Below are 6,000 nucleotides of genomic sequence, written 5' to 3'. Positions count from 1 at the left end.
AGAGGAACTACAATAGAACTTATTTTTTAAGTACAAAAATGTTGGCGGGTCTATCTATGAAGTTTCAGTTACATCCAGCTTTTATTCCCATCATCAATGGCTTCCTACACCTCCATTTATTTATACAAATAAAATATAAATTCCATTAAGTCTCACTTGGTCTAGAACCCCCAAAATGTTACTTATTTGGTCCATGGACGCTTCATTACATTGTGAGCTGCAGCAAATGTGAAAATACATGCACCCTACAGTAAAGGGGTAAACGTAATATTAATTTCCCAGCTAGCACTACAAATCTCATTCACTTAAAATCTAACTGTCCTAAAAATAAAGTTTTAACATTTTTGAATCTTTTTTTTTTTTTTTTTTCCCCCTCGCGCAAGTGTTGCTGGGAGTTGTAGTCTCCTCTCCCCGCTGTTTCCTTGTCTGCCTGCACGTAGACCCGCAGCGAGCACAAAATCAGATCAATCCGGAGGCTGGAGCGGTGGTTCCCGTCCCCTGGAAGCACCCACTCCCAAAGTAACTCCAGAAGCAGCGCGGTGTGCATTTTGGGCTCTGTTGCGCGCGGGTGCCGGCAGCTCCTGGGTCAGGGTTCGGTCCTAGCCTCTCTGAGTTGCTTTGCATAGGAGCAGCGAAGCTCTTTACTGGTGTGTGTGTGATGCGTAAAAGTTCTGGTGGTCACACTGGCTGGCGCTCTGTAGTCTCGGTTCAGCCACTGACTGTAGGTTTGCAGCATGTTGACACTAGCAAGCTGCCAGGAAGATCTTTTAATCGGTTGAATTCATCCTTCTGTCTTCAAGGTTTGATTTACTTTGATAATGGATGTGCATACATATGTATTTACTTTCACTGGTGTGCAATGTTCTGGAAAAGGAATCAAATGCATTGGAAGGACTTCTTGTGTTGACTCTTTCGCTGCCAGCGGGGTAATGTGTGCGTGTCTTGCCTCTCTGGTAGTGAATGTGTTCATTTAGTTAGAAGACTAATGTACCAAAACTGTGGTTTAGCTTTGCTATGTTGATGTGATTGACATGATTTTGATCCTGTGGCATGTTGTAGGTGGGTATTGTAAGAAGTAGGCTGATTCCTCGGTTCTTGACAGGTATTTTCTAAACTGGCTTAATCTCTGTGCTGCTGACCCCCACTTTTAACATATCCCAGTTCCTCTTGTGTCATGGTTGCTGATGCCATCACAACATAATGGTACTGTAGTAGTTTCATCCAATGGCTTGAGATCCATCCCCATTTGGATTGGTGGATTGTTTGTGTATAAAGTGACAGCGAGGAGAGAATATGACGACATAGTAGGGAATTTCTCAGATTGTTCAAGATCTTAATTCACTTAAATGGATTTGGAAGCTTTGGAGGTTTTACATGTGGCATTTGTCACTTGTGTGTTTTCATCTGACTTCTCATGACCCGTGATTGTAGCTTTAATGCTGAACCACAGAACCAACTCCCTCTTTTGGTGGCTTCATTATGTGACAATCCTAGTCTTTTGTGAAATGAAAACGTGCAGCCATTAGTGACCGTATTGGTAATTTCAGTCCTAAAGTTTGGGTAATTGTTCTTTTGTGTGGCAATAGTGCATTGCAGAAGTTCACTGTAGTGTCAGATAATTCAACTAAACGACACTATTGCAGAATTCCTTTGATTTATATTTACCTGTAATGTTAAAACAGTCAAATAATACATTGGATGCAAACCAGAGAACAGACGTGTGTGTGTGTGACAGGAGGAAGCTTTATATCACTGTACTAGAGCATATGAGTTTGTCAATTGGGTTGGGCTTAGAAAACAAATGCACTGAGAACCCTCAACAGGGATTTGCTGAGGACTAATGTTGTAATGTGTTAGTCATCCATTATCTGCCTCTTTTCACAGGTTCTCACTGAAGACGGGTGTTGGCATGATGCTGGGTAATTGTGAGTGATCTGTAACTTGTAGTTGCAGAGCACCAGGGTGCAAGCCCCTTGCGGGGGGGAAGTCAAGCATCTCAACTTGCACTGTGCTGGAACATCTTTCCCGCACGGAAGTACAACGTTATCCTAAAGAAAAAACTGTGTTCAATCAGGAGGATGTTTCTTTCCAGCAAATCCTAGATCCCAGAGTTGCATCGTCCACCTTCCAGCGCTTCACCTCCTGAAGACGGATGGGCTGTCAACAGCTGTAGGATGCCTGTGGGGCTCGCAGTAATGAAGTAGTGGGCTGATACAGCAGCCTAATTGCCAGGATTACAACGCTGCCTTTTATTTGCCACCGTAATAAGGCAAGGAACATCAGGGTGAACATGGCCAGCCTCATTAGCAGCTTGATCCTACTATTTCTTATTTTCCAAGACAGCTGTTACTGTTTCAGGAGCCCTAGATCTGTCTTTAAGAGGTGAGGAAAGTTTAAGCTTATGTGAGTGGATATAGATATAGATTTTTTTTTTAAGTAGTCCACTTTATTTGACACACAGATGTAATTGTTTTGTCCTCAAGTCTTTTTTGTGATATTGATTTTTTTCTTAATTTGTGTGTGTATGTGTGTGTGTATGTATGTATGTATAATATATGTGTGTATATATATATATATATATATATATATAAAAAAAAAAATGTATTATTATTATAAACGTGTTGGGTATATGATCAGTTGCTGCTCACTGCTGTGCTTCTTTCTGTACGATGAAATCCGCACATTTACATGAATACATTTGTCCTCTGATGGTGTTTAAAAATGAGCTGTGATTGCTAGGAAAACATAAATGTATCAGTCTCTATAATTATTACATTAAATATTTATACGCACATATATTATTCACTACAATATTCTCTGATTATTCCATTTCGTATGCATCTTTCTCTTCCAAAGGCCTGTATTATTTCTGAAAAGCTTTGTTATTTAAGGAAGTATTATTTTTACAGCCACTATACTCATGTCTATTTTGTACAGTGTATTAATAGATCGAGAGTATAGATGATCTACAACAAATTTGCGTAAATGCATGCCAGTTAAGAATTGGTTGGTCATGAGTTCCTAATGTCAACAGATTTCATGCAACAATGCAAACTTCTTGCCAGTTTATATTTACCCATTGAATTTCAATTCCCAACATATTTGGCGCAGAATGCAATTCTGTAATATTGTTTTATTTATTAATGCCATTTCTACATATATTAGCATAGAAAATATCTGTACCCCTGAGAAACTGAGAAACCAGTTTATTTAGATAAAGCAATTGCTTTAATTGTCTGATTCACTGGTCCATCGTGATCTAGCAACCATACGCTTACTTCAAATCCTCTCTCTGTCCCTGTACCTTAAAAAAAAAAAAATATATATATATATATATATACATATATATATATATATATATATCTCAAATGGCAATATTACTGTGTAATTTGCATGTCATTATATATATAATTTATCATTCTATAAATAAAAGTTCTGGCAGATTTATTAGATTGGAAAAACACACACATGAGCAGGAAATGAAAACCGGAGTAGAAATGCTAGAGAAGATTACTTTAGATGCAGAAAGCAGGTATTGTTTGAACAAACATAAATGACAGACATCCTGTGATAGATCCTGATGTTCCATGAACAGCTCTGTTTTATTTATTATGCTTATGTAAATAATATTCTAGTCATGTGCTCATATTAAAATGTTTTATGATGCAAGATCTTTACTCATGCTCCTTCTAGGTTCATCATTAAATCACAAAATGGGTTTAAACTGATGTGAAGGGGTCAACTCATGTCTATGTTGGCATAACTAATTACTTTAATAAGGCATTAAATCATCTACAATGATTAGTCAAGACAATTATAAGATGTGAAAGCATCATAGAATCCCAAATCTAACATTGGTGTGCGTCTTTCTAATTCCATTGAGCTCCATGCTGAAAATGAACAGTTTGGCTGTCCAAGCTTCTTCTACAGCATTCTGGAAAGTGAAAGATACTGCTGCAAACTTCACTGCGTATTACAAAAAGTATCAATGAGTGTGAACTGTTTGCAGCTGTCATATTGCCTCTAGTCTAGGTTTAGGAGCCTAATCAAACCTATTCCTATTCTTCTGGATCCCGTTACCAAGATGGTTTAATGATTTATTTGTAGTAAGATAAATAAATAAATACAGCTATCTTTTATATACTGTCCTATTATCTACTTATATCACAGCCTCTACCTCTGTCACAGCTCACAGCCTTCATTGTCTATGCACTTAGAATTTCCAGTTTTAGTCCTTTTTACTAACTAATACTGTACTTCACTTTCTAAATGTGTTGTCTTCTCAGCATGTGTACGGTTTGCTACTTATATCTGAAGAAAAGATATTGAACTTGTCTTAATTACTTGATTTGTAGTTACAAAATAGAGCTCATTACTGTGACTTGTAGGCATGTAGAACAGAGTTCATGATGGAATAAAAAAAAGAAACTTAAAATGTTTTTTTTTCATTATATTTTTATTGAAGATATAAGGAACCATCCAGATCTCTTTCCAATGACTGCTTGGGAACAACACGGCCTGTAATGTCTCCAGGCTCGTCAGATTATACACTGGATATACGAATGCCAGGGGTAACACCAGCAGAGGTGAGGAGTAATTGTTGTTCATATTGTGCTATGATATTGGGGGAAAGAGAACACCTGTGAAACAATGAACGGGATAAGGTCTCCGGTATGGTTAGCACAAAAATAAATGCAGATTTACAACTTTGGTAAGGATGGGCGCAATTACTTCTATTACTTTCTTACCACTTCATTGCAGCAGTTTTCTATCAGTGTGTTAACATTTTTGTCAGAAATGACTAACAAATACAATATGTATTCACAAAGAGAAATTATTGTTGAAAAATAATCAGACATTTTTTGTATCATGTGCTTTTCCACAACTGTATTGTATAGTCTACAAAGGTATAGTTCAATTTCTTGCAATTTTTTGTTGCAATCCATGCAATATCCTGTGTTAAAAAATAAAAAAAAAACATTTCTTTAGTATTAAATTATGCTTACTAAAAAACTATTTTTGAATTCACTTGTTAATGCCATTTTTAGTGAGTTTTAATATAATGAGCATCCTTTGATTTCTATAGCGGGTTTTAGCACACATCCCCAGCAGTGCAAGATTTTTTTGTAACACTTTCCTGTGTGTGATCATTTGTTACCAATATCACCAGCAGTTTGAGCTGTAAACTGTAACAATAGATAATGTTATCTTGGTAATTAAAGGATACATTGTAGCTGCTGAGTAACACGGACTGAAGGATTGATTGAAACTGAAAGGCAGCTGTTTAGTGAACCCTGGGAAGCAGGATTTTGCTGATCAATCATGGGAGAACCAATCAATCATTCATTTAGGTAATTTGTTTTCAATAAAGGTAATGAAAGTGTCCATATATTTATTTATTTAAAGTACTGTTTGGATTGCCTCTTTAAATCTTAATCATGTAATCATTCATTTAGATGATTTCTTGCCTTACAGGAATCCTTGTTTTTAATTGTTGTGCCCAGCCTTTTAGAAGCACTAATGTTCCATTTTCAGTCTGTTTTCCTGTTATACGTCTGAATTAAATTAGCTCTAAATAACTAGCCTCTCATTACCCCTTCTGCAATAATATATTCAGTAGGAAAGTTTCGAGCACTACATTTCATGGTGAATTGTTTTTCAGACTGCTCGGCGGGAAGTAAAAGCAGCAAGATGTGAAATCTTATATGGATTTTTAAAATAAATCAGTTCTAATAATACTAAATGTATTATTAGAATTATTTTTCAATTCTTAATACCATTTTTAATGAGTTTTTAACGCATCCTTTGATTTTCTATAGCGAGTTTAGCCCACCTCCCAAGCAGTGCAAGATTTGTGATAATTTGTTGCCAATGTTCCCAGCAGTTTGATCTGTAAATTGTAACAATAGATAATGTTACCTTGGTAATATAAGGATACATTGTAGCTGCTGAGTTACACTGACTGAAGCAGCCATTATGTTGGCCAAAAAATCCAGGATT

The 6,000-nt window shown here is 36.5% G+C and overlaps 1 long non-coding RNA gene across 1 annotated transcript; it reads left to right on the top strand.

Annotated features, from left to right (window-relative positions):
* Positions 1-383: 383 nt before the first annotated feature.
* On the top strand, positions 384-4,606 carry LOC142496070 (uncharacterized). The gene is made up of 3 exons (XR_012801895.1): positions 384-519; positions 1,885-2,382; positions 4,466-4,606. It is a non-coding gene; the product is annotated as an uncharacterized LOC142496070 (long non-coding RNA).
* The last annotated feature ends 1,394 nt before the right edge of the window (positions 4,607-6,000 follow it).

This window comes from Ascaphus truei, chromosome 1 (assembly GCF_040206685.1).
Source record: "Ascaphus truei isolate aAscTru1 chromosome 1, aAscTru1.hap1, whole genome shotgun sequence".
Classification (NCBI taxonomy): Eukaryota; Metazoa; Chordata; class Amphibia; order Anura; family Ascaphidae; genus Ascaphus; species Ascaphus truei.
This window is presented reverse-complemented; position numbering and strand designations above follow the sequence as displayed.